Here is a 27,655-nt window from a genome sequence, read left to right on the forward strand (position 1 = left end):
AAAAGTGTACCGATCAGGACAATATGGGATTGAAATGAAAGGAATTCAGGAGTAAAGTACGAATTTCATATTAAAAATTTAATCCAAATAATTGGGAGCCGCCCCAACCCCAAAACCCCATAAAATAGGTTTATTGGACGAGCATTACAATATGGGACTTAATTTAAAGGTATTCGGGACTAGATTACGAATATAGTCAGGTAAGAGGGATATGCTTTATAATTTGTTGATATCGGAAGGGGACGGACCCTCCCTCGTTATCACAAAAATTCCACTCAAAATCACAAGTGGACCTATAAAGACAATATGGGTAGCAAATGAAAGGCCTTGAGGAGTAGAATGCGAATATGGTATTAAAAATTGGTTTCAAGTAACCAAGAAGTCGCCATAACCCCAAAATGTCTAAAAGCAGACAAATTGAACGTTCATATCAATATGGGGCTTAAATGAAAGATATTTAGGAGTAGAATACGAATTTGGCTTACAAAATCAGATCAAAGTATAGGGAGTCATCCCACCCTCCAAAAACGCCCCAAGTGGGCATATGAACCCATCGTGACAATATGGGACGCGGTTTGTTTGTTTGTTCCATAGAATTAAAAATGGCTGAATAGATTTTCTTAAAACTTTCACAGATTGTGTAGGTTGGTCTGGAAGGAAACATAGGCTACATAATTTATTTATCGGATGGTGGCGGACCCTCCCACTTACCCCAAAAACGCCAAACAAATCTAAAAGTGGATTGCTAGGCACTATGCGGGACTAGAAAACGAATATGGCATTAAAATTTGAGTCTAAGAAACCCCCCCACCCCCAACCCCAAAACTTCTCTAAACAGATATATTTGACATTAATGTCAATATGAGACTCAAATGAAAAGTATTCGGTAGTAGATTACAAATATGGCCTAAAAAATTAGGTCTAGGTAATGGGAGGTCGCCCCACCTCCAAATGAGCATATTAGCCGATCACGGCTGTATGGGACTCAAATGGAAGGTATTTGAGAGTAGATTAAGAATATGACATTAAAATTTCCGTTCGAGTCTAGATGGCGCTTTTCCTCCTAAAACACGTCAAATAGGTAAATTGACCTATTAAGACAATATGGGTGTCAAATGTAAGATATTTGAGAGTAGAAAACGAATTTAATATCCATTTTTTTAACGATGTGTTTGAGGGTACGCCCTAAACTGAACCTTATTTCCGACTATGGCAATATGGAGCTCAAATCAACGGTATTTGGAAGTAGAGAACGAATTTGATATTCACTTTTCTGGCCAATCGGTTCATATTTACCAACCATGGTAATATGGGGTTAAAGGAATTTGGGACTGGAGCACGAATTTGATATTCATATTTGAGTCGAATTGATACTCATACTTTTTGGTAAATTTACACTTATTTTCGAGTCAAAGACCCTGGGGTCCACCCTACACTGAAACAGAACTTTTTTACCGATGATGCATTTATGGGGCTTATATAAAATCGATTTGAAAGTAGAGCACGAATCTTATGTTTACTAAAATTAGACTGGGTAGAGTTTTAAACACTCCCCATAGTGCATAGCCTAGCCAATGTATTTGCTTAATGTTTCTTTACTCCTTCTATGGTGGAGTTTGTTTAATATGTCTACAAACTGTTTTTCTTTTTTTTCTCCTCTAACGTGTGTGTGACATTGGGCCTAATTGTGGTTAATGCTTTCAAAAATATTTGCCAACAGCCATTTACCACAAAATTAACCTTAAAGCTTAGAGCTCAGTGTAATGCTCCAATTGGCAGCAGAAATTGTTACTCGTTGGGTCATTAAATTCAGTCACTTTTTGTTAAAAATACCAAGTTTTGCTATAAATTTCACCTATTGTTCTGTTGCCATTGGCAAGCTCTGTATAGCATAGTTTTGACAAAACCGCAAATATTCTTTTCTTAGCATTCCTAAGATAAATGGTAAAAAAATCTTTGCCATATGACTGAGCGTATCAAGTTACTTGGTGTTAGTGTTGCTAATACTTAAAAAGTGGACAAAGCATCAATCGAATTAGGTGCTAATCACTATATCAAATGGGATTTTAAAGATAAATATATTTTTTATAGTTCAAGAGAACAATGCCTTTCATACTGGATTTTACAAAAAATTGCAAATTGGGTGTAAATAAATGGAAAATAATTATAAAATTAAATCAAATCAATCAAAACCATTAACTGCGAGTGGGTAGAAAAATATCCAAGAACAGAGCTGTCTTAGAAAAATTATAGCTCGAGTTAGGAAATAGGTATACTAATGAAATTTGAACTGGCATAAAGTGGACGAGTGAAACTAATTAAAAAAAAAATTCCCTCATATAAAGTCATGAGAGACAGTTGGCTTCTCGAAAATTGGAATTTTTTTATCCAAAAAATTCAAACATAAAATTTTTTAAAACTTCTTAGGAAAGAAATTTCCGGCAACAGTTTTAATTACTTGTTTAATTTAATGGTTTCTATATTAAAACCAGTAAGAAAGGGCAAAAGTCGGGCGGTGCCTACTTTATACTACCCTGCACCTACCCCATAAGTACAAAGTGGGAGGTATATCTTATTCTGAGCCAATTTTGATGGACCTCGGCGGAGGTTTTCAGATGGGTTATTAAGCAATCCGTATCAAATTTCGAGCAAATATTTTCAAACTGTAATAAATATGGTTGACAAATCACATCATTATTGCAAATTACCCAAAATCTGACGAACATCTATTTGGGAGCTCCATCTAAATCTGATCCGATTTTGACCAAACTTGTTAAATATGTGGTAGGCATTGAGGAAATCGTTGTGCAAAATTTTGGCAATATTGCATTGGCAGTGGCTCTGGAAGTGAAAATCGGGCGATAAACATATATGACAGCTATATCTAAATCTGAACCGATTTATATGAAATTCACCAGTAATATTAAAAGTCATAAGAAAATCTTTCCTGCGAAATTTCGAGAGAATCGATTAACAAATGAGCACTTTATTGCAATATTTCTCAAAATCTGACCAACATATATGGGGAGCTACGTCTAAATCTGATCCGATTATGACCAAACTTATTAGATATTGTGGAAGTTGTCAAGGACAGCGTTGTACAAAATTTTGGCAATATTGGTCAATAAATGCGCTAGCAGTGGCTCTAGAAGTGAAAATCGGGCGATAAACATATATGACAACTACATCTAAATCTGAACCGATTTCTATGAAATTCACAAGCAATATAAAGGGTCATAAGAAAATCCTTCCTACCAAATTTCGAAAGAATGGGTTAACAAATGAGCACTCTATTGCAATATTTCTCAAAATCGGACAAACATATATATGGGAGCTATATCGAAATCTGAACCGATGTCGACCAAACTAAATAAACATTGTGGAAGTCCTCGAAGAAATCGTTTTACAAAATTTTGGGAAGATTGGTCAATAAATGCGCTGGCAGTGCCCATAGAAGTGAAAATCGGGCGATAAACATATATGACAACTATATCTAAATCAGAACCGATTTCTATGAAATTCACAAGTAATATCAAGAGTCATAAGAAATTCCTTCCTGCCAAATTTCGAAACAATCGGTTAACAAATGAGCAATCTATTGCAATACTTCTCAAAATCGGACGAACATATAAATGGGAGCTATATCGAAATCTGACCCGATGTCGACCAAACTAAATAGAAATTGTGGAAGTCCTCGGAGAAAGCGTTGTACAAAATTTTGGAAAGATTGGTCAATAAATGCGCTTGCAGTGGCCATAGAAGTGAAAACCGGGCGATATACATACATGACAGCTATATCTAAATCTGAACCGATTTCTATGAAATTCACAAGCAATATCAAGAGTCATAGGAAAATCCTTCCTGCCAAATTTCGAAAGAATCGGTTAACAAATGAGCTCTCTATTGCAATATTTCTCAAAACCGGACAAACATATATATGGGAGCTATATCCAAATCTGAACCGATGTCGACCAAACTAAAAAGACATTGTGGAAGTCCTCGAAGAAAGCGTTGTCCAAAGTTTTGGGAAGATTGGTCAATAAATGGGGGTGCAGTAGATCTAGGTGTTAAAACGGGCGATATATATATAATAGACAGCTATATATAAATTTGAACCGATTTCTATAAAATTCACCAGTAATATTAAAAGTCAAGAGAAAAACCTCATGCCAAATTTTACGAGAATCGGTTAACAAATGACCATTTTATTGCATTTTAACTGAAAATCGGACGAACATATATATGGGAGCTATATCCAAATCTGAACCGATTTTCTTCCAATTTCAATAGGCTATGTCTCTAGGCAGAAAATCATGTCTGTACCAAATTTCAAGACGATCGGATGAAAATTGCGACCAGTAATTTGTGCACAAACTAACATGGACAGACAGACAGACACAGCTAACTCGAATCAGAAAGTGATTCTGAGTTCATCGGTATATTTATCAATGGGTCTATCTCTCTTTCTTATGGGTGTAACAAACAAATTCAATAAGTTATAACACCCTGAACCACAATAGTGGTTCAGCAGGTGCGATTTTATGTCAGCAGGCGCGATTTTATAGTTTTAAAACAAAAATTAAAAAAAAAAAATTTAAACAAAAATTATGTTAGAACAAGTAAAAAGGCATTCGATACCCACCACCTCGGGTATATACGTAAACCACCTTTCGTCAAAATCCGACGAAAAATGCATATCTTATGCCCCATAGCAGCTATATCGAAATATGTTTCTATATTCAAATCTGGACCGATCTGGGTCAAAAATATCGAAGGGCCTAACACAACTCACTGTCCCAAATTTTGGCAAAATCGGACAATAAATGCGCCTTTTATGGGCGCAAGACCTTAAATCGAAAGATCGGTCTATATGGCAGCTATATCCAAATCTGTACCAATCTGGGCCAAATTGAAGAAAGATGTCGAGTGGCCTAACTGAACTCACTGGCCCAAATTTCAGCAACATCCGATAATAAATGTGGCTTTTATGGGCCTAAGACCCTAAATCAGCGGTTGGTCTATATAACAGCTATATCCAAATCTGGATCGAACTGGCCCAAATTGGAGAAGGATGTCGAAGGGCCTAACACAACTCTCTGTCCCAAATTTCAGCAAAATCGGATAATAAATGTTGCTTTTATGGGCCTAAGACCCTAAATCGGTGGATTGGTCTATATGGGGGCTATATCAAGATATAATCCGATATAGCCCATCTTCGAACTTAACCTGCTTATGGAAAAAAAGAATCTGTGCAAAGTTTCAGCTCAATATCTCTATTTTTTTTCAAGACTGTAGCGTGATATCAACAGACAGACGGACATGGTTAGATCGTCTTAGATTTTTACGCTGATCAAGAAAATAAATACTTTATAGGATCGGAAATGGATATTTCGATGTGTTGCAAATGGAATGACAAAATGAATATACCCCCATCCTTCGGTGGTGGGTATGAAATTTAAAAAAAAATATTAATTCTATATAGATGCTCAAAACACTGAATACATGAAATTTCATCGAAATCGGACAAGGCAATTGAGGGCCGATCGCCGCGGAAACAGCGTAGCCATTGGTTATTTAAAGGCGCTAATAACCCGCCTTGTCATATCGAGCATCATAGACACTCAGTATTTGTACAAGAGCCGATGCCACCCGGCCTCTCACTTGAGGACGCGCCCGGTAGATCGCAGCTAAACTACTCGTGACAACAATGAACACCACACAGATGGAACCTCAATGTTCCAGCCTGTATGGTCCTCACAGCTATCCCGTGCCGGGTATGGTTCATAATCTGATATAGCTCCCCTATAGACGGATCTCCCAATTTTATTCTGCAGCCTCCATAGGGCGCAATTCTTATCCGATTAGACTGAAATTTTGAAAAGCTATACCAAGAAATCTTTAGAAAAAAGGTTATTTTAAATAAAATCTAATTATACCCTCCACCATAGGATGGGGGTATACTAATTTCGTCATTCTGTTTGTAACCCCCAGAAATATTCGTCTGAGACCCCATAAATCAAATATATATTCTTGATCGTTATGACATTTTAAGGCGATCTAGCCATGTCCGTCCGTCTATCTGTCGTTAACTTTCGAAGGAGTAAAGCTAGCCGCACATATACTTCTTATAAGTATAGGTCAGTTGGGATTTTAAATGGTTCATATCGATCCATGTTTTGATATAGCTGCCATATAAACCCATCTTGAATCTAGACATCTTGAGCCACTAGAGGGCGCAATTCTTATCCGATTTGGCTGAAATGTGGCATGAGGTGTTTTCTTATGATTTTCGCTGGTTGAAATCGGTCCATAATCCGATATAGCTGTCATATATACCGATCTGGGGTCTTGATTATCAGATTTGGCTGAAGTTTTGTACAACGGCTTCTCCCATGACCTTCAACATACGTGTCAAATATGGTCTCTAGCCCCAATGACTTCTACTATGGGCTCCAATATTCAATTCAATCATATCAAACTTTATTGAAAAATATAGGGTTTTTCAATAAGAGCGATAAAAAAATATATTTTTTAGTAAAACAAAAAAGTTTGTGCATATCATTGAAATTCTTCATTTCTGTGAATGTACGTTGGATGCCCTTATGTATGGAACTCGATTTATTCTGCATGGGCATCACGGGCACGATTGCAAAAGTCCAGACGCTACGACGGCAGATACTGCTGCAATTTCGAGATCGATATTCGTACGAAGTTCATCAATCGTCGCTGGTTTGTTGGCATAGACCATAGACTTGACGTAGCTCAGAAAATAGTCTCGCGGCTTTGAATCGCAAGACCAAGGTGGCCAATCGAATGGACCATTTCGTGAGATAACACGTTCTCCAAACTTGGTTTCCAATAAATTGATTGTGGCACTCGCCGTGTGGCTTGTGGCTCCGTTCTGTTTGAACCATATGTCCTCCAAGTCCATATCATCCAATTGGGGCCAATAATATTCTGTTATCATTGAACGGTATCTATTCCCATTCACAGTAACGTGCTGGTCTTGTTCATCACGGAAGAAGTACAGCCCAATGACATAGCCGACCCATAATCCACACCAAACCCAAAATTTTTTTGGGGATGCATTGATGACTCATGGAGTACGTGAGGATTGGTGCCAGAACAATAACCCATATTTTGCTTATGGACAAAGCCATTCAGCCAGGAATGAGCTTTGGACTCCGAATATCGGTAGTAAATTTTGATAATTTCGTCTTGTTCTTGGCTTGTATGTCTTTCCATCATGAAATGGAAAACCTTACGAAGGAGAAATGTCAAAAGAGTGGCAAAAAGTATGACGTCGTTTGCTGTCCCTATCGATCTACTTTTGTAGCGTCCCTTTTCTAGGAAGGGGAATCGAGTATCAGAAGTAAGGAGCTTAATACGAGTTTGTTGCTTAAGTGTTTTGTTTTATTTCGATTTATTGATTTCGTTGCTATATTTGAAAATTAGTTTAGTTCTCGAAGAAAAGTCCTAGTGTACGCTTTACAGGATGAAACTCCTTTTAAAAATTATAACAACTACTACTAACATTTTCCACGGCACGGGATAGCTGTAAGCACCACACAGGCTGGTGCATTGAGCTCCAATCTGTGTGGTGTTCATTGCTGTCACGAGAAGCCTAGCTGCGAGCGTCTACAGGTTGCGGATGGTGGAATGCTCCATACGGAATAGCTGCAACGGCAGTCGCGGACAATCAGTGGTATCGAGCGGAGAGTCTCAGTGAGAGGTCGGGCGGCACCGGCTCTTGCTCAAATACTGAGTGCCAATGATGCTCGATATGACAACGCGAGTTATTGACGCCTTTAACTAACTAATGGCCACACTCTTCCTGCGGCGATCGGTCCTTTGGACCGGAAGCTTGATGAGGATCCCCATCTCCACATAAAAAAGATGGCTATAACAACAAAATTTTTCCAAGATTTAATTTTAAACTCCAAATGACATTAGGTAGACAATTTATATTTTGCTCTTATATCATGGAATGGTAACTTCCAACACTGTTTTTTATTCCACTACACGATGGGTGTATTTCGTTTTGTACGTGTTAACGTATTTAGCATTTTATTGAAATAAAATTTAAATTTCATTTGATACAGATAACTGTACTCAACCAAATGCGTTAACAATTGTACCATCTAATGATGTTAAAATTTCCAGTAACAATTGTAATGCTACATTTTAAGTTGAATGCAATCAGAGCACAATGGGACGTAGTGTCAATAGGCAAAAAAGGCATTAAGTTCGGCCGGGCCCAACTTTGGATACACACTATCTCGGGTACATATGAATATTCGTTGAAAAATTCACAATTCTGAACCTATTGCTGATATATCAGGTAATTTCGGCAACATTTAGTAATTAAAGAGTCTTCATAGGTTCAAGATCCCAAATATTTATATATACTCAACCAAAATTTGTTATTCAAAATAGCAAAAATGTTTGCTAAAACAGCAAAAATGTTTGCAAACATTACTGCTGTTTAAACAAACATAGGGCTGCGGTATTAGCAAACTGTTCTTACTGCTATTTCGACTAACAAAATCTGCTGTATTGACTACACAAGTTTGCTGAAAAAAAAAAATTTTATGCTCCTTTTCATGGTTGCCTGTTACTTGTTTTGATTACTTTAGGATTTTTTTTTTAGAAATTTTGTTGGAAGAGATGATTTTAATTTGTGGAATATTAATGTAAAGAAGCTACCTGATCCATCCATTGGTATAAATTTCGGAATGTAGCTGAGCAAGCTTGGATTTTTTGTTATTGCTCTACTAATGTGCACATGACTGACATGGCCCTATGTATCTAAATTTAAAGAAAAAAGGTTATGGAAAGTATGCATTCAGTGGTGATTATAAACATCCACTGAGACACACATTTGCATATGTGTTCTATTTTTATACCCACAACCGAAGGATGGGGATATATTTGTTTTGTCATTCTGTTTGCAACACATCGAAATATCCCTTTCCGACCCTATAAAGTATATATATTCTTGATCAGCTTGAAAATCTAAGACGATCTAGCCATGTCCGTCCGTCTGTCTGTGGAAATCACGTTACAGTCTTTAAAAATAGAGATATTGAGTTGAAACTTTGCACAGACTCTATTTTTCTCCGTAAGCAGGTGAAGTTCGAAGATGGGCTATATCGGACTATATCTTCATACAGCCCCCATATAGACCGATCCGCCGATTTGGGGTCGTAGGCCCATAAAAGCCACATTTATATCCGATTTTGATGAAATTTGGAGCAGTTAGTTGTGTTAGGCCCTTCGACATCCTTCGTCAATTTGGCCAGATCGGTCTAGATTTGGATATAGGTGCCATATAGACCGATCCGCCGATTTGGGGTCGTAGGCCCATAAAAGCCATATTTATTAACCGATTTTGCTAAAATTTGGGACAGTGAGTTGTGTTAGAACCTTCGAGATCCTTCTTCAATTTGGCTCAGATCGGTGCAGATTTGAATATAGCTGCCATATAGACCGATTTCTTGATTTAAGGTTTTTGGCCCATAAAAGACGCATTTATTGTCCGATTTCGCCAAGATTTGGGACATTGCATTGGGTTAGGCTCTTCGACATTTTTCTGCAACTTGGTCGAAATCTGTCCAGATTTGGATATAGCTGCCATGTAGACCGATATCTCGATTTAAAGTCTTGGCCCCATAAAAGGCGCATTTATAATCCGATTTCACTGAAATTTGACACAGTTACTTATGTTAGGCTTTTCGACATCCGTGTTTCGTATATGGTTCAGATCGGTTTATTTTTAGATATAGCTACTAAAAAGACCAATATTTTGTTATACACAATTGAACAATGACTTGTAGCGATTAGTATTTTGTCCAAATCGGATCATATTTCGATATAACTACTATGGGACATAAGGTATGCAATTTACACCGGATAATGATGAAAGGTGGTTTACATATATACCCGAGGTGCTGGGTATCCAAAGTTCGGATAATTAATTAGCAGTCATTTTCAGCAAACAACAAACTTTTCAGCAGTAAGCCTGCTACTATGAAATTGCACCACTACTGCTGTAATAGCAGAGCTTCTACTGCAATAACTACGTATATTCAGCAGACAGTGTTTGCTATTTTCAGCATACTTTTTTTTATGAGTGTATCAGCTATATTTAACATAGCTCACTCTACTTCATTTCAGCAAAATTGGAAAATAAATACGTTCGGTCTATATGGGAGCCATAAGCGTAGACAGGACTCTGGGGGTAGGCTTAACACGCCCTGAAAGGTTTAAAAACTTCGTGGGATAAAAACAAAAAAAAACGGAAAAAAACTGCCTGTGGAAACGGGCAGAGGTAACTCTTCGTTATTTTAAATGCTTAGAGCTGAGCTGTTGTGCAAAATTTTGACATTCTGTCCTATCATCCGGATGCCTCTTGCGAGGATCTTAAAATTCGTCACCTCGGCTATCGGGCTCCCAAACGTTTGTTTGTGATCCGATTTCCAAATTTTTTCCTATATAGTGGTCAAAAATAGAATCCCCTTGAAGTCTACAATATCTCTCCTGGTTTGATATTCGACATTTATTTTTTTTTTAATTTTCCAGATAAAAGTGTGCTTAAAAAACAAAACTAATTTCTGTCGAATTTTAGTTACAAAAATTTCTAAAATACCTATTTCGGGCAAAGATAGTTTCCAAGTCGACATTTTAGGGGACATATGAAGTAAAAACAAACAAACCCAAATGGGAGGTTCGGGCTTTGTGTTTTGAGAACTCCAATGGTTTTGTTCAATGTAGAACAACAAAACAATAATGAGTATGCATACGAGCTCACAGCCGTAAAATATAAATTTGGGGGGGCTCGGCCCGATACGCCCTTCCACCCTCTCTCCCCTAGCTATGTGCCTGGCTGCCATATAGACCTATCTCCCGGTAACCCTATACCGGGTTATACTAAATAACAGGCGCATTTATAACCTAATTTCGCTGAGCTTTTGAACAGTGAGTTGGATAAGGCCTCCCGATATTCAAATTGAATATGGTCAAGATCGGATTATATTTGGATATAGTTGCCATTGTGGCGATTAAGGGTCTTAAGCCCACAAAAGCCTCCTTTATTACTCGATTTTGCTGAAACTTGCAACATCGAGTTTTTTTAGACCCCTTGACATCCATGCCAAATATGGTTCTGATCGGACTATATTAGAATTTTAAGGCCATAACAGGCTCAATTAATAATCCGATTACACTGAAATTTGAAACACAAAGTTGCGCAAGGCCTTCCGGTATCCAAGCCCAGTATGGACCACATGCGTATATATTTAGATAAAGTTTTCATAAACCAAGGCATTTGATAGGGTCTGGCACGGTGCACTACTATCAAAGCTTGTCGCATTTGGTGTCGGTAATGGCTTCGTTCGATTTATTTCGAGATTTCTCAGAGATCGCACTATTCGAGTCATTATAGATGGGTTCTCATCCAATGAGTACAAATTGACCGCAGGTGTACGCCAGGGCTCTGTTCTTTCTCTAACGATCTCTTGGGTCAGACATCGAATCCGATCTACTCATTTGCGGATGACAGTAATCTCTGTCAGTCGTACTCATTCGACCATAAGCCAAGTCTTCGAGAGATTGAGGTCAAGAGGCGGGTTATGGACGATACACTCTGCCAGGAATTGCTGGCCATTTCTGAGTGGGGTCGAATGAATCGAGTATATTTTAGTGCACGGAAGTCTCAGTGCTGCTTGTTGTTACACAAACGATTCGCTGACCCATTACGATCATCTTTGTCTATCAACGGTGTAGATGTTGGGCAATCACAAGCTCTTGATGTTCTGGGCATGAAAATACAAAGTGACGTCCGTTGGGCTAAATATGCATTCGAAGTGTCGAAAGAAGCATTCAGGTGTTTATGCTTCCTTAATCAGTGTAAGAATTACTTCACTCCGTCTGATCTTCTTAACATCTATACCACTTTCATAAGGACGAAAATGGAGTACAACTCACATGTACGGGCTGGAGTAGAACGATGGCGTTAATTGGGGACAGTGGGGTATCCAACTCTATTGCCTCCCTTCATCATCGTCGCAATATGGGTTGTTTGGCGCTGTTCTATCGGTACTTTCATGGTGTGTGTTCGTCTGATATTCGTCTTCTTATTCCTCATGTAAGGATGTATGTCAGGGATACTAGACATTCCAAGAACTCACACCCGTTTGTAATTGATTGGCCAGCGGACCGCCCAACGCATTATAGAGAGAATTCTTATTTCGCCCGAACCGTTCGTATGTGGTGAATGGAATTCCGGCTAATGTTTTTCACACCCACTTTCACATCCAAAGATTTAAGACAAATGTCAATAAGCACTACATCCTTTCCCCCCCTCCAATTCCAAATTTCCTCTCGCCAGCGCAATGCATTCATAGGGGACATCCCCTGCTTGTGGGCTGAGAGCAAAAAAAACGATCTGCCGATTTTGGATTTAAGCCCGTAAAAAGTGCATTTATTAACCGATTTTGATGAAAATTGAAACAGTGAGTTCTTACCCCTTGACATCCATGCCAAAATGATTAAAATCTGTCAAATAAGTTCTAAGGTAAGTTCTCACCCCTTGACATCCATGAAAAATATGAACTTAATCGAATTTTATTTAGACATTTTTGCCGGGTTATTGGGTAATCCAAAGTTTGGCTAGGCCTTTTGCTAATTTGATTTCCTTTACCCAGAAATCCCTTACCCACTGTGCCTTGTTAATCATTAAATATTCCTACAAAAAGAAACCAAAATTCCAACCATAGAGCAGATAGATAAGCAAGCGCTTAAGCCTTCATGGGCCTCCTTATTGTGTCTAGAACGGGCGGGTAAGCTCCAATGGTTGGATGGAGGCATGAGTGTGTTAATGTCTGTCTACTCTCTTTCGGTTCAAGATGAACTCAGGAGGCCAGGTTAATGACTTACATGTCAGCCATGGTTCTGGGCATAATTTACGGGCGACTGTTGCAGCAGCAACTCTGAAAAATCCATGACTGAAGGCAATACGAAAATTGGCAAGGAAAAGCCAAAGGTGTTGAGCGGATCAGCAAAAGCCAATTGCCACGACAGACATAGCAAGGAACAGACAGCCATCAATCTACAACACACCAATGTGTTTGGCTCTAATGTTTGTTGGGTTGCTTGATGTTCAGATGATGACTGCTGCTTTGCACCAGTGCTGCTGCTAACGATGAATAGATTTATTTCAATTTCAGAATCTAATGTTCCTTTGTACTCTGATTTCGTTTTCTGGCATTCTTGCGCACCAGAATGCTAGTACGCTCAGCTATTTGTATTGTTCTGCCAACTGTTCTGTTTTTGCGCTGTGATGTTACCATTTTAGTGGTTTTTCATGGCAGGAGAAAGTTGTCAGTTTCAGTTGTTTTTGTTTTCCACCTTTTTTTTCTCGCCTTCCATTGCCCCCACCCCTATTGTAATTTCCATTCTTTGTATTCTGCCTGGTGTCAGATACTGGGATTGGCAGACTACTAACTGACTGACGTCTGTCTGTGGCTTTGTTGTTGGGCAAATTCTAATTCTATTACAATTGGAGTGCATGAATTAAAGGCATGTGCCAATCACAGACACTTTTTTTTTTTTTTTTGAATAGCAGCAATTGTGGAGTGTAGTGCAATTGAGCCTAGAAAATTTGTTGCAATCGACACTTCAAAGCCGGCTTTGCGGGCTCATTTAAGCACCATGCCGCATGCCAACAGAACATTCTAGGCTGTGTATGTGTGTGGAATGAAGATTACACCAAGATTATTGGATTAAAAAATGCCAAGCGAATTTTTCTCAATGAGTTACTAATGGAACTGAGTGTTAAATAGAAGTATGATGGATAACACCCAGCTGAAAATATTAAATAAGGCTTAAATAAGGAAGTGAGATACTTCCATTGTTTTAGAAAGTTAAGTTAAGCAAAGTTTTCCACTTGGTTACAAGAAAAAGATAATTTTTTCCCAAAACAAGAGAAAACTCATAAAAATTTATAATAATTTTGACAAAAAATTTAAAATTTTTTTTTTTTACTCTTTTAAAAGTAGATTACAGCAAAGTAAAATAACATAAAACCAAATAGAAGAGAGAGTGAAATCGGATTATAAATGCGCCTTTTATGGGGCCAAAACTTTAAATCTAGAAATCGGTTTATATGGCAGCTCTATCCAAATCTGGACCGATCTGAGCCAAATTGAAGAAGAATGTCGAAGGGCCTAACACAACTCACTGTCCCAAATTTCGGCGAAATCGGACAATAAATGCGAATATTATGGCGCCAAATCCCTAAAATCGAGAGATCGGTCTATAAGGCAGCTATATCCAAATCTCTACCGATCTGAAACAAATTGAAGAAATATGTCGAGTGGCCTAACACAACTCACTGTCCCAAATTTCGGCGACATCGGACAATAAATGCGCCATTTATGGGCTCAAAACCTTAAACCGAGAGATCGGTCTATATGGCAGCTATATTCAAATCTGAACCGATCTGGCCAAATTGAAGAACGATGTCGAGTGGATTAACACAACACTGACTTGAATACAAATAATTGTGCAGTTTCAGTCAAATTGGCCCAAAACCTTAAATCGAGAGATCGGTCTATATGGCATCTATATTCAAATCTCGACCGATCTGGGCCAAATTGAAGAAAGATGTCGAAGGTTCTAACACAACTCACTGTCCCAAATTTCGGCAACATCGAACAATAAATGGGTTTTATAGGTCCAAACCTTAAACCGAGAGATCGATCTATATGTCAGCTATATTCAAATCTCGACCGATCTGGGCCAAATTGAAGAACGATGTCGAGTGGCTTAACACAACTCACTGTCCAAAATTTTAATGGGCGCATGACCTTAAATCGAGAGATCGGTCTATATCCAAATCTGAACTTTACTTACTACTTTAATTGGCTATGACAGAATATTTGTTCCACTAGCCGTACGTAGAAAAGCGTTCCAAGCGCCTCGATCTTCTGCGCTCATTCTTAAATCTCTGACACCAAGTTTCGAGCTTTCTCCCACCACTTGATCCTTCTATCGTGCTTTTGGTCTTCCCGGTTTGCGTGTACCACCATGTTTGCCTTGTTTGCTGGAGCTTCTTCATCCATTCTGACAACATGATCTAGCCAACGCAGCCGTTGCATTTTGATGCGTGTAACTATGCTATCGTCGTCATGCAGGTCGTGGTTCATACGTCGCCTATATTCTCCATTAACGCAAACTGGTCCATATATTTTACGAAGAACCTTTCTCTCAAATACTCCAAGCACTGCCTTATCTGTTTTTACAAGTTCCCATGCTTCAGAACCATATAACAGCACGGGTAGTATCAGTGTCAGTGTATAGTGTAATCTTCGTCTGTCGAGAGGCGGCCTTGTTTCTAAACGGCTTACTTAGTCCAAAGTAGCATCTGTTTGCCAGTATTATTCTTCGCTTTATCTCAAAACTGGTATCATTCGTTTCGGTTACGGCGGTGCCGAGGTAGATAAATTTAAGGACTGTCTCAAAGTTGTGGTTCCCAACTTTCTCCATTTTCTTTATCTGCTCGGTTGTGCAAGGCTTTTTGGGAGTTGAAACCATCCATTTCGTCTTATCTACATTTACTGCCAGACCCATTTTCACTAATTCTCTTTCGATTCTTTCAAAGGCAGAATTGGCGAGTAGCAGATTCTCTTGTGATTAGTGTGCCATATCTATTCACATCTGCATTTCGTATAATCTTCTCCAACAGGATATTAAAGAGATCACACGATAGGCTGTCTCCTTGTCTGAAACCTCGTTTGGTATTAAATGGTTCAGAGAGATTCTTTCCTATTCTTACTGAGAACCGCGTATCAGCAAGTGTCATCCTGGAGAGTCTTATTAATTTTGCAGGGATAGCAAACTCAGACATGGCTTGTATTTACCTTTGAACGTTAAGGGGATGAAAGAGATAGTAGGTGTTGATTTGTCCTTCTTGGGTCTTTTCCAGGATTTGGCGCAGTGTGAATATCTGATCTAGGGTGGATTTACCTGGTCTAAAGCCGCATTGATAGATAGATAGATAGATAGTTTTAATCTTTCACACAGTACGTTCGAGAGTATCTTGTATGAGATGGGGGGGAAACTTATTCCTCTATAGTTGGCACATTCCATCTTGTCTCCTTTCTTGTGTACGGGACATAGTATGCTGAGGTTCCAATCATCGGGTATGCGTTCTTCTAGCCAGATTGCGCAGATAAGCCGATGCATACGCCTTATCAGCGTGTCGCCTCCGGTCTTAAATAGTTCAGCGTGTAACCCGTCGGCTCCTGCTGCCTTGTTGTTCTTTAGTCGGGTCACTGCTACTTGGACCTCATTCGGATTAGGAGGTTAACATTATATACCATCATCAGGGATTAGTTCTGCGGTATCCTCTTCGCCGCCAACGTCGGACACTAGCAGCTGGGTAAAATGTTGTTTCCATATCCTCAGCATGTTATGGGTTTGTTGTTTAATTCTTTGGCAGCATTTCCGGACTTCGTTCTGACTCCTGTACATCTCAATTCGCTCACACTCACGTCTTTCCATTTCCTTTTTCTTTCTGCGGACTAGACGTTTCTCCTCTCTCCTTTTCTCCCGATACCTCTCCAACCGATCTGAATCTTAACCGATCTGGACCAAAGAATAACAACGTCAAGTGGCTTAACACAACTCACTGTCCCAAATTTCAGCAAAATCGGATAATAAATGTGGGGGCTGTATAAAGATATAGTCCGATATAGCCCATCTTTGCCTATGGACAAACAAAAAATCTGTGCAAAGTTTCAGCTCAATATCTCTTTTTTTAAAAACTGAAGGGTGATTTCAACAGACAGACAAACGGACGGACGGACATGGCTATATCGTCTTAGATTTTACGACGATCAAGAATATATATACACTTTATAGGGTCGGAAATAGATATTTCGATATGTTGCGAACGTTGCGGAGTATGACAAAATGAACGTACCCTCATTCTTCGGTATAAAAAGAAAGCTAAGTATGAATAAAGGAATACAAATAAATATTTTAAGTAAATTTATATCAGGACCCTTGAGAGTAAAGAGATTCGTTGGAAAGGACATGGCTAGTGCTTTCAGAATTTTACGACGATCAAGAATATATATACTTTATAGGGTCGGAAATGGATATTTCGATGTGTTGCAAAGGGAATGATAAAATTAATATACCCCCATTCTTCGGTGGTGGGCATAAAAAAAGTCTATCACCACAAAAAAATACATGCGGTGAAAAGAACAGCTAGTGAGAAAGATGCCAGACTTGTGCTTACAAAGTAGACACATTTTCGCGGTATAAGTACGACCTAGCAATGTGTGGCCTATGAAGCCTCCACATCTAATATGACCAATGAGTTATTCTAACCAAATGACGAAACGCGTCCCATAGTAGTTGGTTTGTGTTGTAACCTTTCGCTTTCCTTTTCCATTGCAAAGATCTCTGATCATAGAGCTCGTCTTGAAAGAGTTACAAAAGAAAGAACTATTTTATTTTATAAAGAAATTTTATTTCTTATAAATCTCTATGTATATCGGGTTTTCCAATAAGGACTTGATATTTTTTATTTAAATAAAACGAACAAAACATTTATAAGTAGAACTCGACCCAATGTTTGAGTCGATATTATTTTTTACAGGCTAATCGAACAACAAGATTTTCACAATAAAATTAAAGTTCCGAATTGAACAACTTTACTGACTTGCTTGTTGCTAACCAAAAAGGCTAAAGACCGCGGACACGTTTGCGTCTGTCAATATGTTGGATCCAATTTTCGATTACTCGGCCACATATTTACAATCCCTATTATTGATTCCTCTAGGCTCTTCCAATTGGTCTATAATTTATCCATGAATCGTCTAAGAAAGGAACAACGTTTGCCAATTATAGAATTTTATTCTCAAAATGCGTGCTCTGATAAGAAAGTTCATCGCGCGCTTCTTGTGTTCAACGACGAAGCTTATTTTTGGCTCAATGGTAACGTAATTAAGCAGAATTATCGATTTTGGAATGAAGATCGGCCAGAAACATAGCAAGAGCAATGCATCCAGAAAAAGTAACAGTGTGGAGCACTTTATGGGCTGGTAGCATCATTGGACCGTACTTCTTCAAAAGTGATGCGAATCGTAACGTAACTTTGAATGGTGAGCACTATCGTGAGATGATATCCAAGTCTAAGACTAAAACGAACAAAAATAAGACAACTTTTTGGTAACTTTCTATTCCGAAAATGACAAACGACCACTTGTTTGAAAGAAGCACTTCCCATCTCTTCTCATAATGTCAAACCATTACAATTTTACAGTTAAAATACTGTAAAAAATTTTTTGGTGGCCATATGGCAACACCAGGGCAATCCGGGTTAAACTAATTTAAAATTCTTGTTTTGCTGATATTTTGTGCAAACATACAGTTATATAGAACTTGAAATAAATAAATATTTGGAATTTCAATCTAATCTGTGTTTTTAGCTTTGATTAATTCCTTCAGAGTCTTGGGAGTTTATTGTTCCACTTTCCGCTATAAATTCCAGCACATTAACATAAAAACTAATTACTTCACCAGACTTACCAAACGAACAAATTAAAATTCATTAAGAACATCTGGCTGCTGGTGCAAACGAAATCATTAAAATTAGTAGCATCAGCCAGAGGGATTGAGGTTGTTAATTCCCTTGTTGCTGAATCACTAATTCAGAAAATTTTCTTCTCACCCTGACCTAATAAATCAAAATAATGGAAATAAATCAAAATCATCCAATGGGATTTCTTTCGCAGAGTCTAGCTTCTTCGGCTAAGCTTATCTACGGTCACAGTTCAAACGAAGGAGAACAAATTATGATTGTTGAAATTCAAATTTTCAAATGGCCCAGAAGCAACACTACCTCCACTACCACCATCACTCGTCGGTACGCATTTCAAAGCTTTTATTGCTGCCTCGTCTATTTAATGTATTTTTCGTGGTTTTATTTGGACTTTGTTTTGAGGGAAGAATTGCCGGCGTCTATAAAACCTAATTTTTAGAAGCTGCCACAACAAAAGACTCACCGCTGTGAGGAAACAAGGCAAACGAACGAGATAGTATTCAATTATTTACTTCTCTAAGCTTTAGTTTATTTGTTTGTTTGGGGCTTTACGGACATGTATTTTGTTTTCTTATTTTGGAAATGGTTTTGTAGTGAAGCAAACAATACGAAAAAAGTAAATATGAAGAATAGTTTATTGAAAGAAATCAAAAATAATGAACAAAATCTGGTGAATCACATTTTATGGAATCTATGGCGTGTGAGTCTGTGAATGGCAGTTGCAAGAAACATTATTTCAAAGAATTGGGGAATTTCTTATGAAAAACAAACATGATGAAATTTATGAATAAAATTTTATTAATTGGGGTTCTTAAATGTTTTTTCGGGGGTGAGAAATTCTTCTTTACATGTCACAAAACGCATGACAAATACAAAAGACTAAGGTGTTTGAAAAATTTTTTGTGTAATATTGGGTTGCCCAAAAAGTAATTGCGGATTTTTCATATAGTCGGCGTTGACAAATTTTTTCACAGCTTGTGACTCTGTAATTGCATTCTTTCTTCTGTCAGTTATCAGCTGTTACTTTTAGCTTGCTTTAGAAAAAAGTGTAAAAAAAGTATATTTGATTAAAGTTCATTCTAAGTTTCATTAAAAATGCATTTACTTTCTTTTAAAAAAATCCGCAGTTACTTTTTGGGCAACCCAATATTTTTTTATCACAAAGGTGACAAATATAATAAAACAAAACAAAAATAATATAAAAAATAAATAAAATAAAACAAGTAAAAAGGCATTAAGTTCGGCCGGGTCGAACTTTGTATACCCACTACCTCGGGTATATAGGTAAACCCCCTTTCGTCACAATCCGGTGAAAATTGTATAACTTATGAACCCAAATTCGGAACGGACATTAAGTGGTCTAATAAATATAAGTCACTGTTGAATTTTGTATTTAAAATTTCAACAAAATCGAGTAATAAATAAAGATTTTATGAGCTACAGACGGTTAATCGGAACATCGGTCCATAAGACAGCTATATCTAAATACAGTCCCATATTTACCATATTTGGGTCGGATGGCAGGTGGCCTAAAACTACTTACTGTTTCAAATTTCAGCGAAATCGGGTAAAAAATAAAGCTTTTATTCGCTTCAGACTCTTTATCGGGAGATCGGTCTGTATGAAAGCTATATCTAAATATAGTCCTATCCGAACTATATTTGTGACGGATGTCGGGAGACCTTAAGCTACCCACTGTTTTAAATTTCAGCGAAATCAGGTCATTAATAGAGCTTTTATGGGCTTCAGACCCTTTATCGGCAGATCGGTTTATATGGCAGCTATATCTAAATATAGTTCGATTTGAACCATATTTGGGTCCTATGTTAGGAGGCGTAAAACTACTCACAGCTTCAAATTTCAGCGAAATCGGGTAATAAATAAAGTTTTTATGGGCTTCAGATCCTTATACGGCAGATCGGTCTATATGGCAGCTATATCTAAATATAGTTCGATTTGAACCATATTTGGGTCCTATATTAGGAGGCGTAAAACTACTCACAGCTTCAAATTTCAACGAAATCGGGTCATTAATAGAGCTTTTATTGGCTTCAGACCCTTTATCGGCAGATCGGTTTATATGGCAGCTATATCTAAATATAGTTCGATTTGAACCATATTTGGGTCCTATTTTAGAAGGCATAAAACTACTTACAGCTTCAAATTTCAGCGAAATCGGGTAATAAATAAAGTTTTTATGGGCTTCAAATCCTTAATCGGTAGATCGGTCTATATGGCAGCTATATCTAAATATAGTCCGATCTAAACCATATTTGTGTCCTATATTGGGAAGCGTAAAACTACTCATCGTTTAAAATTTCAGCGAAATCGGTTAAAAAATAATGCTTTTATGGGCTTCAGACCCTTTATTTGGAGATCGGTCTATATGCAGCTATATCTAAATATAGTCCGATCTGAACCATATTTAGGTCAGATGTCGGGAGAATTAAAATAACCAACTGTTTCAAATTTCAGCAAAATCGGATAATAAATAAATCTTTTATGGGCTTTAAAGCCTTTATCTGCAGATCGGTATATATGGCAGCCATATCTAAATATAGTGCGATATGGACTATACTTGGGTCAGATGTCGGGAGGCCTAAAACTACTTACTGTGTCGAATTTCAGCGAAATCAGATGAAAATTAAAGCATTTATGGGCTTAAGACCCTTTATCGGCAGATCGGTCTATATAGCAGCTATATCCGAATATGCTCCGATTTGGCCCGTTCAACAATTTAACCAGCGTACATTAAAAAGACGTATCTGTGCCAAATTTCAGCTCAATATCTCAATTTTTGAGGGCTGTAGAGTGATTACAACAGACGGACGGACAGACACGTTAAATCGTCTTAGAATTTTAAGACGATCCGAAGTATATATATTTTGTATGGTCGGAAATTGATATTTCGATATGTTGCAAACAGAATGTTCACATCCGCTAAATCATATAGGTTCTCAAAGAAATGAAAACCTAAAGTGGAACTCTTTCTAACTGCTAGTGCGGGACACACACACACAGAAGGTGTTCTATAGGCTCTTCTTCTTCGATGTCCTCACAGCCTCTGCATAAGTCGTTGCTAGCAACCTTCTGTCTGTCAGTGGACTACATTTGGCACAATTGTTGGAAGTGATACCAAAACTCCACGTGCTAAATTTCTGCCAAATCGCATAAGAGCTCAAGAAGTCTGGTGGAGAGATCGGTTTATATTTGGCAGCTATATCAGGTTATGAACCGATTTAAAGTGATTCCAAAACACCATGTGCAAAATTTCAGCCAAATTGGATAAGAATTGCGCCCTCTAGATGCTCAAGAAATCAAGACCCAAGAACGGTTTATATGGCAGCTATGTCAAAACATGGACCGATTTGGTCCACTTATAATCCCCACCGACTTACATATATAGGAAGTATTTTCGCAAAATTTCAAGCGCCTAGCTTTACTCCTTCGAAAGAAAAACGTATATTTCGATGTATTACAAAGGGAATGACGAAATTAGTATACCCCCATCCTATGGTGGAGAGTATAAAAAATAAAACTGCCTTTAAGGAAAGCAGGTGAGCGAAGGTTTTGTTTTTATACCTACCATCATAGGATGAGAGGTATACTAATCTAGTCATTCCGTTTGTAAAACCTCGAAATATTTGTCGAAGACCCCATAAAGTATGTATATTCTTGATCACCTCGACGTTCGGAGTCGATCTAGCCATGTCCGTCCGTCCGTCCGCCTGTCAAAATCACGATAGCGGTCGAACGCGTAAAGCTAGCCGCTTTAAATTTTGCACAGACACATAAAATTCATGTAGGTCGTTGGATATTGCAAATGGGTCATATCGGTTTTGATTTAAATATGGCTCCCATATACATATGAATGGATCTCACGATTTGATTTCTTGAGTCCTTACAAGCCGCAATTTTTGCCCGATTTGGCTGAAATTTTGCACATAGTGTTCTGACTTTCAACAACTGTGCCAACAACGGGTTAAATCGGTCTATAACCTGATAGAGCTCGCATATGAACCGATCTCACGATTTGACTTCTTGAGTCCTTACAAGTCGCAATTTTTTTCCGATTTGACTGGATTTTTATCCGATTTGGTTGAAATTTTGCACACAGTGTTCTGTTATGACTTCCAACAACTGGTCCAAGTACGGTCTATATCGGTCTGTATCCTGATATAGCTCCCATATAAACCAATCTCTCGATTTGACTTCTTGAGCCCTTACAAACCGCAATTTTTGTTCGATTTGAATGAAATTTTGCATGTGGTGTCCCGTTATGACTTACAACAACTGTGTCAAGTACGGTCCGAATCGGTCTTTAACCTGTTATAGCTCCCATATAAACTGATATCCTGATATAATTTCCTGAGCAAGCCGCAATTTTTGTCCGATTTGACTGAAATTGAAGATGTAGTGTTTTGTTATGACTTTCAACAACTGTGATAAGTACAGTCCATATCGGACTATATATTGCTCCCATATAAACCGATCTCCCGATTTGACTTCTTGAGCCCCTGGCAGCCGCAATTTTTGTCCGATTTGGCTGAAATTTTGCATGTGATGTTTTGTTACAACTTCCAACTGTACTAAATACGGTCTAAATCAGTCTATGACCTGATATAGCTCCCATATAAACCAGTCTCTCGATTATCCTTGTTCGGTTCCTAGAAGCTTTATTTTTTTTTGTCTGGTTTGACAGAAGTTTGGTATGTAGAGTAAAAATATGCCCTTCAACTAAATGTATTTTGTATACATTTTTAGAATCCATGTGGGGGGGTTCCCAAGATTCGGCCCGACCGAACTTAGCACTCTTTTACTTGTTTTTTTTCACAAGAACATTCAACACGTAGTAGATAGTTATTGACGGAAGCTACGATAGTGTTATCCACTACGCGGTTGATGATCTGCGTCTATTTCCAGCGGCAGATCTAGAGAGCCTGGGAGTAAGCTGTTAGGATACCTGGTTCGAGTCCTAAAAACAAAACCGCACATACTTTATGTAAGCATGCCTATAATTTGCCTAGGCCATCGGACTTTTCTGCTTAGCCAATACGCACATTGAGGGCCTGGAATAATAAAAGGCCCATCGCTCTAAGTTTTACGGAGAGGCTTGGTGCAAATGATCCTAAATCTAGACTTCAAGAGGTCTTCCGCTTTGCTGGTGTTGGCTAAACAGATATCTCAGTCCCTGGGTCTAACATGGTCACAGATCACAGTCTTAAAAGAAAGTATGTTCACAGACTGAATGTTACAAATAACGACTTTTGCAGAAGCTGTGGAGGCGTCGAGGAAGAGTAAACGATAGAACATCTACTGTCTGTGTGTCCTTCACTGCCTGTCCGAAGGAGTTCCGCCATAGGTTCTCCTTTTTTTTTTTGAGAACTTTTCTGATTAAGCGGATGTGGACATTTGAAGGTTGTTGAAATTTTTGAAGCGATCTGGATGGTTCAACGTTAGGAACCAGAAGGCGTCTTCCTTCCCTTCTGTTCCTGTGGTATCACCATTGACGAAAACATCCAAGTGAATCTGATTGCCACTTTAACCTAACCTAACCTAAGAAACGTTTCATTACCTAAAACTCAAGTGACTTGCTCCAAGTTTCTCTTCAATATCAAAGTGTGTGTGTTTTAACATTTCATTACTCTGCCTAACTGAGTTTTGCCATGGGAAAATTATCAATTTAATAAGAATCTTACGTGGGCAACAAAATTGATAATTGCATTTTGCCCTAAGGCTCTAATGGGTTGGATTATTAATTAAAGGGGACTAGCTGTGGCAAGAGTTTGCCGCTTAATAACCAAAAATAAAAAGAAAACAGGGGAAATGGTCTCGGTAAATCTTATAGGCCAATGTATGTATGCATCATAAGTACTGACATACATGCCAACCAGCACATACATCAAAAAATGAGTATATGCCACAAAACATAGTTGTAAAACATGACTTAATGGATTAATGGCTGGCCGCCAACTGTTTTTCAAAAAATTTTAGAACATTAAAAAAAATATTTATGTACGCAAAGGTATGAGCATCCGTCCGTCCGTCCCTGGATAGGCAGACATCTATTCAAGCTTAACTCACATCAGCACACACATTTGGACATGAGTCTAGCAATTTGTTTTGTGGATTCAGAAATGCCAATAAAAAAGGTTCGTTCGTAGTGGCTTCCATTGGAAAGTTCACAGAGGCTTAAAAGAACTTCTCCATGGTAATGGCAAACTCTGCTTGATATGAATTTGATTTGAAATCTCTCCAAAACTATCCAGTTTAGAAAATTAACAATTATTTCCAAAATTGTCTGCTTACATGATGGAATCATAAAAGTTTATTTTTAGTTTCTATGCTTCGAAAGTTGCTTTACTTTCATATATTTTTGAAGAAATATAACTTTTTTATTTTTGCTATAAAAAATTTGCTTCAACAATTCGGATGGAATAAAGTGAAGTAATGACAAGTCATTATCCGATCATTGACACATGAGATAAACATGTCTTGGTTTTAGGATATATAACGAAATTAGCATACCCCCGGTCCGCTTTGCTACCAGTTTGGTTGGTATTGTCCAGGTCTACAAATTTCAAAAGCCATGTTTTCATAACTAACTAGCGTAGACCATAATAAACACGTATGTTGATGGTCATGAGAGAATCCGTCGTACAAAATTTCAGCCAAATCCGATAATAATTGCGACCTCTACAGGCTCAAGAAGTCAAGATCCCAGATCGGTTTATATGACAGCTTTATCAGGTTATGAACCGATTTGAACCTTATTTGACACAGTAGTTGAAAGTAAGAATAAAATACGTCATCCTAAATTTCAGCCAAATCGGATAGGAATGGCGCCCTCTAGAAGCTCAAGAAGTCAAGTCCCCATATCTGTTTATATGAAAGCTATATCAGGTTATGGACCGATTTGAAGCAAACCTGGCACAGTTGTTGGATATCATAACAAAATACCACGCGCCAAAATTCATTCAAATCGGATAAGAATTGCGCCCTCTAGAGGCTCAAGAAGTCAAGACCCAAGATCGGTTTATATGACAGCTATATCAGGTTATGGACCGATTCGAACCATACATGGCACAGTTGTTGGATATCATAACAAAATACTTCGTGCAAAAATTCATTCAAATCAGATAAAAATTGCGCCCTCTAGAGGCTCAAGAAGTCAGGAACCAAGATCGGTTTATATGGCAGCTATATCAGGTTATGGACCGATTTGAACCATACTTGGCACAGTTGATGGATATCATAACAAAACACGTCGTGCAAAATTTCATTCCAATCGGATAAGAATTGCGCACTCTAGAGGCTCAAGAAGTCAAGACCCAAGATCGGTTTATATGGCAGCTATGTCAAAACATGGAACGATATGGCCCATTTACAATACCAACCGACCTACAATGATAAGAAGTATTTGTGCAAAATTTCAAGCGGCTAGCTTTACTCCTTCGGAAGTTTGAGTGCTTTCGACAGACAGACGGACGGACAGACGGACAGACGGACAGACGGACGGACGGACAGACGGACGGACGGACGGACGGACAGACGGACGGACAGACGGACGGACAGACGGACGGACAGAGGGACGGACAGACGGACGGACAGACGAACGGACAGACGGACGGACATGGCTAGATCGACATAAAATGTCACGACGATCAAGAATATATATACTTTATGGGGTCTCAGACGAATATTACGAATAGTTACAAACAGAAAATTAGTATACCCCCTATCCTATAGTGGAGGGTATAAAAAAAAGATTTCATATTACTGTTGAAGATTTTGACCTGTGAGATGTGAGATGTCACTGCATCTCCAAACTTTTTTGAGTTTAAGAAAGGCGCGTTGCCTCTGATCCTCCGGCGTCTGCCTCTGATCCTCCGTCCTTTGTTATGTTGCTGCCAAAAAAGGAAAAGTTTTCAACGTCTTCAATGACTCAATGTCCCTCATAGACTTGGTCATTGCTATGTTTATCCTCAGGCCTATTTTGGCGAAAGGTCGGCTCTCTTTCCATTGAAACGGACTGAAACTTCAGCATTCCTACACAGCTTCCTTATAAGTGTCACGATTATTTCAGGGATGGCATTATTCAACAGCGTGCTTCACTCGAAGTCGATGAATTAAAGGAATAAGCTTGTATTAAGTTCTGCAAACTGTTCAATGATTATGCGCAGAGGATCATATAAGTCGCCAAAATAAAATCCTGGCCGAAAACCTAACTGTTCCTTACACAACATGTGTCAAGTGCTGGCGAAATACGCTGCATAAGGAGACTTGCCATCACTTTATTTATTGCATTTAGCAATTGAATCCCTCTCCAGTGTTCATCCTTCTTTGGGATTGTGTCCATGATCCCCTTCTTCCATTCCGTGGGGACAGCTTTTGTATCCCAGGCCTCCTTGATTATTGGGGTGATCGTTTGAGCAATGGGGTGTGCCCCATACCGCAACGGTTCAGCAGGGATATTGTCAGGGCCTGCTGATCTGCAGTTTTTAAGTGAGACTCGAAATGTCACAATTTCTTTCTACGTGTGTGTGTGTGTCACCCACTAGCTGTCGGTTCTCCTTTACTTTAGGTTCTCATTTCTTTTAGAACCTGTTTGATTTAGTGGATGTGAACGTTTGCAAGTTGTTGGGCTTTTTAAAGCAAACTTGATAGTTCAACGATAAGAACTAGACGGCATCTTTCTTCTTCTGTTCCTGTGGTATCATAATGGACGAAAACGTCCAAGTGATTCTGATGGTACACTGACTCTTAAACCTAACCTAACCTATTGTATGAATTCTAAAACGAATTCAAGTTTCCCAATATATAATGCCAAGGCATACATTTATCGCAATTTCGATCGCTTTAGCTGAATTCGTAAGGAAATTACCAAAAATTACCATTTTCAGAACCAAATTGCACTTATTGGTACTAAAATCTACGAAAATCTATGAAAAGATAATTTAGTGAATGGATGAAGAAGCTCTAGCAAAGAAGTCTTTTGAAGGCAAACACGGTGGTACACGCAAACCGGGAAGACCAAAAGCC

General features: G+C 38.4%; 1 protein-coding gene across 6 annotated transcripts in view; it reads left to right on the plus strand.

Moving 5' to 3' along the window:
• LOC106080376 (uncharacterized) overlaps nucleotides 1-27,655 on the plus strand; it is a 91,483-nt gene that overhangs the window by 25,876 nt on the left and 37,952 nt on the right. The window lies entirely within an intron of this gene.

The sequence above is a fragment of the Stomoxys calcitrans genome, chromosome 2 (genome assembly GCF_963082655.1).
Source record: "Stomoxys calcitrans chromosome 2, idStoCalc2.1, whole genome shotgun sequence".
Lineage (NCBI taxonomy): Eukaryota > Metazoa > Arthropoda > Insecta > Diptera > Muscidae > Stomoxys > Stomoxys calcitrans.